Consider the following 12,959-nt stretch of genomic DNA (forward strand, 5'->3'; position numbering starts at 1 on the left):
CCTGTTTCCGTAGGCCGAGTTCGTGACCTCCATTTGGAATTTGGCGGGGCGCTACTGCGCAGGCGTTTGCCACCCAGTGATAGCTTGTTGCTGGAAGCGAGCAGCGGGCGTTCTCCAAACATTTACTTAATCCTTCTGAAAACAGTATAAAGCGTTTACCTTCAGTGTTGGCTTTTACTTCACGGTGAGCTTAAAAGTTATCATTTTGAAAAGACGCACTTACAGAAAATAACAGCATGTTGTATTTGTTAGCTGTATCGGCCAGTTGAAATATGGGAAATATTTGTGATGGTTAGTAAAAAAGAAGTACCAACCTCCCCGTCGGGGAATTGAACCCCGGTCTCCCGCGTGACAGGCGGGGATACTAACCACTATACTAACGAGGAGCTGCTTCTGAAGTGACTCACAAATGTTGCTTTAAAGTAATATTTCTCTCTCTTCTGCCACCACCTGCAAATGTGAAAACCCCCAACAGTCGCTCTATTGCTGCTCACATCTGTTCTAGGCGCCTTGGACTCTTTTCTCAGTGAGAAGAGTAAATGATTTAGAATAAATGAAACAAAATGAGCCTCAAGTTTTAGTGATGGTGAATTGCTGAACATAGTTTGCTGGAATTTTTCATGCTTTCCAGATGATTTAGGTTTCTGGTGGGAGGTTTTTGTTTTGATAATTTAGTTTTTTAGTCACCAAGAATACGTGAGTTGAAGCAGCGTTTTTTTTTTTTTTTTTTAATTTTAACTTTATTGGCGTATAGTTGATTTATAATGTTTTAGGAAGCAGAGCTTTACTTCCACAAATTTATATTTTCTTTTTTTAGTCGAAGTTCAAGAATATCATATGGTTGCCAGATGTCCTGGGCAGTCAGAGTTGTTCTATGGTCCAGTGTCTCTTCAAACAGTTTGTAAGCTTTTGAGACACAAAAGGACTCACGTAGGCCAAAGGAAATTGCATTCGCTGATTTTTCTTGTATTTAGGTCTTTTTCCTGAGGCATTTACAATTTAATCGGAAATGACAAATACTTACATGGTTAAATAATAATACATTTAAATAATTCAAAACCAAGGATGTGCCATTGATTAAACATAGGGTTAGGAAAGAACACTAACATTAATTTGTATTATCCTGAGCCTTTTCTTAAACAGGACCAACCCCGTTCTCAGGACAATCAAGAGGGCTTCACCTACAAACTTACGATGGTAACTCTAAATAAGCGAATATATAGTTACAAACTGACATGATTTAAAGTTTTTATTATAGAACTTTAATTTATATCTCTTAAGACACATTCCTTGTACTGTGAATTAGTATATTTTTATAGAGCACAAGTTGCATGGTGTTTTCCATCTGATGAAAGTGATTTTGGATTAAACACATTAAAAAAAAAATGGCAATTTCTGAAACCTGTTTTGGTACCTTTTTCTTTCTTTCACTCTTAAATACACCCAGAGCTTCAATAAAACTCAGTGTCCCCGGGCCTTCTCCCACTTCTGACCCTCCAATAACTCTTGCGAAGTCCAAAGGGCACTTTGATAACTATGATGATGTCCTTTTCCGGTTAAGATTGAAGGGACTTGCCTCAGATCTCTCACTTGGAGGGCTGCAGGGCAATGGGAAACCAAGTCTCCAGAACTGTTTGCGTGGGGTTCCACCCTGTGGAAGAAGAGCCTTAATCTTTGTACCTTCAGAAAAGACACCATCCTTTCCATCTCAGCTAACGCTATGCCAGGAGCCACCCATGTGTTGTACTGCGCCTCTCTTGTCCTCCCTAGGGACAGGAAGAAGCAGCCTGAGTCAGCAGAGGTCCTGGAGCAGGGAACTCAACACCTGCTGTCCATCTTCCTAAAATGGAAAGGAAGAGCGAGGGTAACTAACCTGAACAGGGTAAGGGAGCTCAGAAGTTTCTCAGTGTCAGCACTGGAAGAAAGTAAAGGTCAAAATTGGACCGGCAGTACAGACGGCACAGAACTCTCTGGAGGTTAACAGTGTGATGGCAATTGATGTTACTGAAAGTTTTGAATATTGCTTTCCTAAACTGTTTGGATAGCTTGCAAAACTATTCACATTTATTTTATCTTCCCAACAAGCCCCATGAGGTCACACGGCGAGTGCTTTATTCCAATAAGAGAATCTTGTGTAGTTATACAGGTAGGAAGTGGTGAGAGGCCAGGAATCACTCAAACCTTGACTGCAAATCTTGTGCAGTTTTTACCCTGCTGCACAGTTCCACATATATGAGTATTAACAAAGAAATATGAGTCATGGAGAGAAAAGCTTCTATCACTTTGTATGTCACACTTATTCCTATGCTAATATTTACTAATCTCTCTTAGCAGACACTGCAGTTATTCATTCAGTATTGAGCCTCCAGTATCCCTGACATTGCTTTAGATGCACAAGGTTTTAATTAATAAAAACAGGTTTGTTCTTGTAGAGCTTATATTCTAACAGAAGGAGGACAGACCAGAAATGATGATGATCATAAATAAATGTTCAGTTCAGTTCAGTCGCTCAGTCGTGTCCGACTCTTTGTGACCCCATTAGATGGTGACAAGAGTGCAAATATAAAAAAATGGCACTGTAAATGGGTTTGGAGAGTGGCCAGTTAAATAGAATGGTCAAAGCAAGCCTCTTTTTAAGAAGGTAACATTTGAACAGACCTGAGGGAAGTAAGAGGTGTAGTTACATAACTATCTGGGAAGCCTTTGGGACCTTAAAGTTCATTGTAGACTTTGGCTTTTATTCTGAGGAGAAATAAGGAGCTATTATGGGGCTTTGAACAGAGAAATGACATGGTCTGGTTTATGTTTTTTTTTTTTAACTTATTTAATTAAAAAAATTAATATTTACTTGGTTGCACCAGGTCTTAGTTGTGGCATATGGGATATTTACTTGCAGCATGCAGGATCGAGTTCCCTGATCAGGGACTGAACCTGGCTCCCTGCACTGGGAGCACAGAATCTTAGCCACTGGACCACCAGGGAAATTTCTAGTTTATGTTTTAAAGGGTTCTTAGCCCAATCGTGGACAAGAGAAGCAGCAAGGAGCCCAAAGAGGTCTATTGCAGTAATGATAGTGGTTCAGGCTGGGGTGGGAGTGGTCGGGAATGTGAAAAGAGCTGATATAATCTGAAGGTAGAGCCAATACAATCTTCTGGTAAAGTTACTGTGAGGTGTGAGAGTGAAAGAGAAATCAAAGACACTTCTAAAATTTTTGGCCTGATGAAAGAATAGAGTTACCGTCAATTGAAGTCAAGAAGAATAACACTCAACTTCAGAGCACGCTATCCATATGGAGAGTCCAATGTCAGGAGCACAGCTGGTAATAAGGCAGGCCATCATCCCCTTTCAGGAATTGAAATAGCTCAACTGGAATTTCATCACCTCCACTAGTTTTGTTCATAGTGATGCTCTCTAAGGCCCACTTGACTTCACATTCCAGGATGTCTGGCTCTAGGTGAGTGATCACACCATCGTGATTATCTTGGTCATGAAGATTTTTCTGTACAGTTCTTCTGTATATTCTTGCCACCTTGGACACTCTGTGGCCATCGTTCCTTGAATTCTGCAACATGGCAACTCTGCCAGTAGAGCAGTATTTTGGGGGATAAGAAGCATTTTAGTTTGGGATGTGTTAAGACTGAGACATACAGAAGGCAGTTGAATGTAATAGTTGAATATTCGTTGTACCGGTCATTGTACCAGCACAGTGTGGAGGGCAGGAGATATGGTGATGAACAAAGACAGACCCTGACCTCACTGAGCTTCCATTTTAATAGTTGAGACAGAGAATAACTACAACAACAACAACAACAAAAATGTAAAATTACAAATGTAACAGTTTTTAAGAAGAAGATGCAGAAAGAGCTTTCTTGGTAGGTGGAACTGGATGTGCAGAGATTATAGGAACTGAGGAAATGTGGTGAGCATAGGGGCTGAAAGAAGGCTGACGTGACCAGGGAGCATGAGGAAGGTCACAGGAGAGACAAGGCTGAAAGGCCAGTGGGAGTGAGACAAAGTCTCTTAGGCTGTGATAAGAACTTTGCCCTCTGATTCATTCAGTTCAGTTCAGTTCAGTTGCTCAGTCATGTCCAACTCTTTGCAACCCCATGGACTCCAGGCCTCCCTGTCCATCACTAACTGCCGGAGTTTACTCAAACTCATGTCCATTACGTCGGTGATGCCATCCAACCATCTCACCCTCTGTCCTCCCCTTCTCCTCCTGCCTTCAATCTTTCCCAGCATCAGGGTCTTTTCAAATGAGTCAGTTCTTCCCATCAGGTGGCCAAAGTATTGGAGTTTCAGCTTCAGCATCAGTCCTTCCAATGAATATTCAGGAATGATTTCCCTTAGGATGGACTGGTTGGATCTCCTTGCAGTCCAAGGAACTCTCAAGAGTCTTCTGAAACACCACAGTTCAAAAGCATCAAACCTTCGGTGCTCAGCTTTCTTTATAGTCCAACTCTTACATCCATACATGACTACTGGAAAAACCATAGCTCTGACTAGACGGACCTTTGTTGGCAAAGTGATGTCTCTGATTTTTAATATGCTGTCTAGGTTGGTCATAACTTTCCTTCCAAAGAGAAAGCGTCTTTTAATTTCATGGCTGCAGTCACCATCTGCAGTGATTTTGGAGCCCAAAAAAATAAAGTCTGACACTGTTTCCACTGTTTCCCCGTCTACTTGCCATGAAGTGATGGGACCAGATGCCATGATCTTAGTTTTCTGAATGTTGAGTTTTAAGTCAACTTTTCACTCTCCTCTTTCACTTTCATCAAGAGGCTCTTTAGTTCTTCTTCACTTTCTGCCATCAGGGTGGTGTCATCTGCATATCTGAGGTTATTGATATTTCTCCCAGCAATCTTGATTCCAGCTTGTGCTTCATCCAGCCTAGCATTTCACATGATGTACTCTGCATATAAGTTAAATAAGCAGCATGACAATATACAACCTTGATGTACTCCTTTTCCTATTTGGAACCAGTCTGTTGTTCCATATCTAGTTCTAACTGTTGCTTCTTGACCTGCATACAGATTTTTCAGGAGGCAGGTCAGGTGGTCTGGTATTCCATCTCTTGAAGAGTTTTCCACAGTTTATTGTGATCCACAGAGTCAAAGGCCTTGGGTAGTCAATAAAGCAAATGTAGATGTTTTTCTGATTCATTACTATTTATTTATTATTTTTAGAATTTATTGAGGTATAATTTACAAACAGAACAATTCATTTTTTAGGCATACAATTCTATGAATTGTCACTACAATCAAATTATGGGCAATTTCTATCACTTTCATCAGAAAGTCACCTTATGGCCCTTTACAGTCAGTCCTCTGCCTCCAGTCCCAGGCACCACTGATCAGATTTTCATTTCTATAGAATGTCATATTAATGGAACTGTGCAGTTTGTAGCCTTTTGAATATAGCTTCTTTCACTTAGCATTGTGCTTTGGAGAGTCATCTATGTTGTGTGTATCAGTAGTTTTTTTAAAATTGATGATTAGTGTTCTATTGTATGGATGTTTGTTTATACACTCACTAGTTAGTGGACGTTTGCATTTTTTCTAGTTTTTAACTAGTATTAAAATAGCTATTACAGACATTAGTGTACAGGTTTTTGTGTGGACATGCATATTCATTTCTCTTGGGTCAATACCTAGATGGGACTGCTGAGTCTTAGGGTTTTACCTTCACAAGAAACTACCAAACTGTTTTCCTAAGTGGGTGTAACATTTTGCATTTCTATCAACAATATACGAGAGTTCTTATTGTCTCATATCTTTGCCAGCACTTGCTATTATATTTTTTATTTGAGCCTTTCTAATAGACGTGTTTCTGGAGAAGGAAATGGCAACCCACTCCAGTATTCTTGCCTGGAGAATCCCACGGACAGAGGAACCTGCCAGGCTACAGCCCATGGGGGTCACAAAGAGTCGGACACAACTGAGTGACTAACACCAACAACAATAGACGTGTAGTGGGATCTCACTGTAGTTAATTTTTTTGTGATGCTGATGTTAATTTTTTTTTAAATTGAAGTATAGTTGATTTGCAATGTTGTATTAGTTTCTGGTATCCAGCAAAGGAATTCAGTTATATATACACATATATCTATTCTCTTTTTCACATTCTTTTCCATTATGTTAATACAGGATATTGAATATTGTTCTTTGTGCTATACAATAAGACCTTGTTGTTTATCCATTCTATATATAATAGTTTGCATTTGCTAGACTCAAGTTCCTAATGCAACCCTCCCTGACCCTCTGTTCACTATAGTTTTAATGTGCCTTTCCCTCATAATTAATGGTGCTGAGCATATTTTCATGGATTTATTTGTGTATCCAAGTCTTTGGCCATTTGAGAATTGGGTTGTTTTATTATAGAATTGTTGAAAGTTTTTTGTACATTTTGATTACTAGTCTTTTTATCAGATATATCATATCTGAAATATGTCTTGGGAAATAGCAACATATATGTGTGATATATATGGGTGTCAGTGTCTTGTATTTTTATTCTCTTTAATAACTTTTTTGTTTCATAGCATGCATGACCTGGTTTCTCATGTCTCTTCCCTTTTTTCTCTATTATGCTCACTTTCTCAACCCAACTTTTGGGCGTAATGTAAATAAGAACTTGGGCTAACTCACTGCTCAACCTTCCTTCTTCCCTACCCTCCTTCCCACAATTAAAGAAGAGTCTAAATTGCTTCTGAGTAGCTTCTGGATTCTATAATCGTTCATTCACAGAAACATTATTTTTATACATTAAATCACCGAGATTCCCATGCAAATATGAGAATTAACCCTCCCTAAACATTAAAATTCAAAGTTAAATGTTTATGGTTTGGGTCTGGAAGACAGACCTAGATGGGTACATGTTTAGATTATTAAGGGGAAAAAAAAGCATACTTCACTTTTTCCTGGCCTGATTTATTTAACCAATAATCCAAAGTTAAAACTGAGAGACAAAAGTGTGGCCCCTGTAGTTCAATCAGCCTTTTCCTTCTCATTAAAAACACACCCATGGGGATGGTGACCCTTAGATCCCTGGTTGGGAACTAAGATCCCATAGGTCTCAACATGAGTTTGCATGCTGCAACTAAGATGCAGGGAAATAAGTAAAAATATATATTAAAAGGCACAACCAACCCTTATTGCTTTATTCTTTGTGCCAGGCATGGAGCTAGGCATTGGGGACAACCATATGGATAAGACTCATATCCTACCTTGAGGAACTAAGATCATGTGGGAGGTAGACCCTTTGACTGATACAGTTATAATACAGTTTGTTAAGTGCTCTGGTGGAGGCATAGGCAAGGCTCATTGAGAACCTGGTAAGTGTTCAGTTCAGTCACTCAGTCACTCAGTCGTGTCCGACTCTGCGACCCCATGGACTGCAGCACGCCAAGCCTCCCTGTCCATCACCAACTCTCGGAGTTTACTCAAACTCATGTCCATTGAGTCGGTGATGCCATCCAACCATCTCATCCTCTGTCCTCCCCTTCTTCTCTTCACCTTCAATCTTTCCCAGCATCAGGGTCTTTTCAAATGAGTGAGCTCTTTGCATCAGGTGGGCAGAGTACTGGAGTTTCAGCTTCAGCATCAGTCCTTCCAATGAACATTCAGGACTGATTTCCTTTAGGATGGACTGGTTGGGTCTCCTTGCAGTCCAAGGGACTCTCAAGAGTTTCTCCAACACCACAGTTCAAAAGCATCAATTCTTCGGCACTCAGCTTTCTTTATAGTCCAACGGTCACATTCATACATGACCACTGGAAAAATGATAGCCTTGACTAGATGACCTTTGTTGGCAAAGTAATGTCTCTGCTTTTAATATGCTGTCTAGGTTGGTCATAACTTTCCTTCCAAGGAGTAAGTGTCTTTTTATTTCATGGCTGCAGTCACCATCTGCAGTGATTTAGGAGCCCCCAAAAATAAAGTTTGCCACTGTTTCTCCATCTATTTGCCATTAAGTGATGGGACCAGATGCCATGATCTTAGTTTTCTGAATACTGAGTTTTAAGTCAACTTTTCACTCTCCTCTTTCACTTTCATCAAGAGGCTCTTTAGTTCTTCTTCACTTTCTGCCATCAGGGTGGTGTCATCTGCATATCTGAGGTTATTGATATTTCTCCCAGCAATCTTGATTCCAGCTTGTGCTTCATCCAGCCTAGCATTTCACATGATGTACTCTGCATATAAGTTAAATAAGCAGCATGACAATATACAACCTTGATGTACTCCTTTTCCTATTTGGAACCAGTCTGTTGTTCCATATCTAGTTCTAACTGTTGCTTCTTGACCTGCATACAGATTTTTCAGGAGGCAGGTCAGGTGGTCTGGTATTCCATCTCTTGAAGAGTTTTCCACAGTTTATTGTGATCCACAGAGTCAAAGGCCTTGGGTAGTCAATAAAGCAAATGTAGATGTTTTTCTGATTCATTACTATTTATTTATTATTTTTAGAATTTATTGAGGTATAATTTACAAACAGAACAATTCATTTTTTAGGCATACAATTCTATGAATTGTCACTACAATCAAATTATGGGCAATTTCTATCACTTTCATCAGAAAGTCACCTTATGGCCCTTTACAGTCAGTCCTCTGCCTCCAGTCCCAGGCACCACTGATCAGATTTTCATTTCTATAGAATGTCATATTAATGGAACTGTGCAGTTTGTAGCCTTTTGAATATAGCTTCTTTCACTTAGCATTGTGCTTTGAGAGTCATCTATGTTGTGTGTATCAGTAGTTTTTAAAATTGATGATTAGTGTTCTATTGTATGGATGTTTGTTTATACACTCACTAGTTAGTGGACGTTTGCATTTTTTCTAGTTTTTAACTAGTATTAAAATAGCTATTACAGACATTAGTGTACAGGTTTTTGTGTGGACATGCATATTCATTTCTCTTGGGTCAATACCTAGATGGGACTGCTGAGTCTTAGGGTTTTACCTTCACAAGAAACTACCAAACTGTTTTCCTAAGTGGGTGTAACATTTTGCATTTCTATCAACAATATCTGAGAGTTCTTATTGTCTCATATCTTTGCCAGCACTTGCTATTATATTTTTATTTGAGCCTTTCTAATAGACGTGTTTCTGGAGAAGGAAATGGCAACCCACTCCAGTATTCTTGCCTGGAGAATCCCACGGACAGAGGAACCTGCCAGGCTACAGCCCATGGGGGTCACAAAGAGTCGGACACAACTGAGTGACTAACACCAACAACAATAGACGTGTAGTGGGATCTCACTGTAGTTAATTTTTTTGTGATGCTGATGTTAATTTTTTTTTAAATTGAAGTATAGTTGATTTGCAATGTTGTATTAGTTTCTGGTATCCAGCAAAGGAATTCAGTTATATATACACATATATCTATTCTCTTTTTCACATTCTTTTCCATTATGTTAATACAGGATATTGAATATTGTTCTTTGTGCTATACAATAAGACCTTGTTGTTTATCCATTCTATATATAATAGTTTGCATTTGCTAGACTCAAGTTCCTAATGCAACCCTCCCTGACCCTCTGTTCACTATAGTTTTAATGTGCCTTTCCCTCATAATTAATGGTGCTGAGCATATTTTCATGGATTTATTTGTGTATCCAAGTCTTTGGCCATTTGAGAATTGGGTTGTTTTATTATAGAATTGTTGAAAGTTTTTTGTACATTTTGATTACTAGTCTTTTTATCAGATATATCATATCTGAAATATGTCTTGGGAAATAGCAACATATATGTGTGATATATATGGGTGTCAGTGTCTTGTATTTTTATTCTCTTTAATAACTTTTTTGTTTCATAGCATGCATGACCTGGTTTCTCATGTCTCTTCCCTTTTTCTCTATTATGCTCACTTTCTCAACCCAACTTTTTTGGGCGTAATGTAAATAAGAACTTGGGCTAACTCACTGCTCAACCTTCCTTCTTCCCCTACCCTCCTTCCCACAATTAAAGAAGAGTCTAAATTGCTTCTGAGTAGCTTCTGGATTCTATAATCGTTCATTCACAGAAACATTATTTTTATACATTAAATCACCGAGATTCCCATGCAAATATGAGAATTAACCCTCCCTAAACATTAAAATTCAAAGTTAAATGTTTATGGTTTGGGTCTGGAAGACAGACCTAGATGGGTACATGTTTAGATTATTAAGGGGAAAAAAAAGCATACTTCACTTTTTCCTGGCCTGATTTATTTAACCAATAATCCAAAGTTAAAACTGAGAGACAAAAGTGTGGCCCCTGTAGTTCAATCAGCCTTTTCCTTCTCATTAAAAACACACCCATGGGGATGGTGACCCTTAGATCCCTGGTTGGGGAACTAAGATCCCATAGGTCTCAACATGAGTTTGCATGCTGCAACTAAGATGCAGGGAAATAAGTAAAAATATATATTAAAAGGCACAACCAACCCTTATTGCTTTATTCTTTGTGCCAGGCATGGAGCTAGGCATTGGGGACAACCATATGGATAAGACTCATATCCTACCTTGAGGAACTAAGATCATGTGGGAGGTAGACCCTTTGACTGATACAGTTATAATACAGTTTGTTAAGTGCTCTGGTGGAGGCATAGGCAAGGCTCATTGAGAACCTGGTAAGTGTTCAGTTCAGTCACTCAGTCACTCAGTCGTGTCCGACTCTGCGACCCCATGGACTGCAGCACGCCAAGCCTCCCTGTCCATCACCAACTCTCGGAGTTTACTCAAACTCATGTCCATTGAGTCGGTGATGCCATCCAACCATCTCATCCTCTGTCCTCCCCTTCTTCTCTTCACCTTCAATCTTTCCCAGCATCAGGGTCTTTTCAAATGAGTGAGCTCTTTGCATCAGGTGGGCAGAGTACTGGAGTTTCAGCTTCAGCATCAGTCCTTCCAATGAACATTCAGGACTGATTTCCTTTAGGATGGACTGGTTGGGTCTCCTTGCAGTCCAAGGGACTCTCAAGAGTTTCTCCAACACCACAGTTCAAAAGCATCAATTCTTCGGCACTCAGCTTTCTTTATAGTCCAACGGTCACATTCATACATGACCACTGGAAAAATGATAGCCTTGACTAGATGACCTTTGTTGGCAAAGTAATGTCTCTGCTTTTAATATGCTGTCTAGGTTGGTCATAACTTTCCTTCCAAGGAGTAAGTGTCTTTTTATTTCATGGCTGCAGTCACCATCTGCAGTGATTTAGGAGCCCCCAAAAATAAAGTTTGCCACTGTTTCTCCATCTATTTGCCATTAAGTGATGGGACCAGATGCCATGATCTTAGTTTTCTGAATACTGAGTTTTAAGTCAACTTTTTCATTCTCCTCTTTCACTTTCATCAAGAGGCTCTTTACTTCTTCTTCACTTTCTGCCATAAGGGTGGTGTCATCTGCATATCTGAGGTTATTGATATTTCTCCCAGCAATCTTGATTCCAGCTTGTGCTTCAGCCAGCCCAGCATTTCTCATGATGTACTTTGCATATAAGTTAAATAAGCAGGGTGACAATATACAGCCTTGATGTACTCCTTTTCCTATTTGGAACCAGTCTGTTGTTCCATGTCTAGTTCTAACTGTTGCTTCCTAACCTGCATACAGATTTCTCAAGAGGCAGGTCAGGTGGTCTGGTATTCCCATCTCTTTGAGAATTTTCCACAGTTTATTGTGATCCACACAGTCAAAGGCTTTGGCATAGTCAAAAAAGCAGAAATAGATGTTTTTCTGGAACTCTCTTGCTTTTTTCGATGATCCAACGGATGTTGGCAATTTGATCTCTGGTTCCTCTGCCTTTTCTAAAACCAGCTTGAACATCTGGAAGTTCTCGGTTCACGTACTATTGAAGCCTGGCTTTGAGGATTTTGAGCATTACTTTGCTAGCGTGTGAGATGAATGCAATTGTGCAGTAGTTTGAGCATTCTTTGGCATTGCCTTTCTTTGGGATTGGAATGAAAACTGACCTTTTCCAGTCCTGTGGCCACTGCTGAGTTTTCTAAATTTGCTGGCATAATCAGTGCAGCACTTTCACAGCATCATCTTTTAGGATTTGAAATAGCTCAATTGGAATTCCATCACCTCCACTAGCTTTGTTTGTAACGATGCTTCTTAAGGCTTGATAAGTGTAGGCTCTGCTTTAAGTGCTTTACATCTGTTAACCATTTAATCCTATTATAATTCTTTGAGTTTGGTACAATAACTCTTCCCTTTTACAGATAAGGAAACAGATATAGGAAGGCTATGGTTACATAGGTAGAAAGTGATGGAAGTATGTGCAAAATAGTACGGAATCACAGCAGAAGAAGGAGTACCTCTGCCTCAGGTACCTGGAAAAAACCTAGCTGGGTGTGCAAAGGATGGTGAACTTTGAAAGAAAAGGAGAAATGTTTTCCAGCACTTCTTCAAGGCAGAAACACTAAATGCTAAAGCACAGAACTTGTGAAGGAGTTTGGGGATTTATACGTATATACATATACATGCATGCTCAGTCGTGTCCGACTCTTTTGCAACCTCATGGACTGTAGCCCTCCAGGCTCCACTGTCCTTGGAATTTTTCAGGCAAGAACACTGGAGTGGGTTGCCATTTCCTACTCCAGGGGATCTTCTTAAACAAGGGATTGAACCTGTGTGTCTTGTATCTCCTGCATTCGCAGGCAGATTCTTTACCACTTGTGGCACCTGAGAAGGGCTGCTGCTTTTGGGTTGCAGGAGGCAGGGACCATCTTCATCTGTCATTTTTGTGCACAGTTGGGGATGGTAAGAAGTCACAGACTCTGAGGGACTGGCAGGAACCTTAGATCTTTTCTTCCCTTTCACTTCTACAGACGTGGAGACAGAGGTCCAGAGAGCTCCAGGACTGAGAATACCACTCTTGCCCCCTGCTCCCACCCCCCTTTTTTCCCCTTGCTGTACTACTGCTAGGGAATCTGAGGACTGAGTGATTAGGTGTAAAAAGGAGCGGGGGGTGGTTGTTCCAGG

General features: G+C 40.0%; 1 non-coding gene across 1 annotated transcript; it reads right to left on the minus strand.

The window, feature by feature from the left end:
• Window positions 1-314: 314 nt before the first annotated feature.
• TRNAD-GUC (transfer RNA aspartic acid (anticodon GUC)) lies at window positions 315-386 on the minus strand. The gene has a single exon. It is a non-coding gene; the product is annotated as a tRNA-Asp (tRNA).
• Window positions 387-12,959: the final 12,573 nt, after the last annotated feature.

This window comes from Bos mutus, chromosome 5, assembly GCF_027580195.1.
Source record: "Bos mutus isolate GX-2022 chromosome 5, NWIPB_WYAK_1.1, whole genome shotgun sequence".
NCBI lineage: Eukaryota > Metazoa > Chordata > Mammalia > Artiodactyla > Bovidae > Bos > Bos mutus.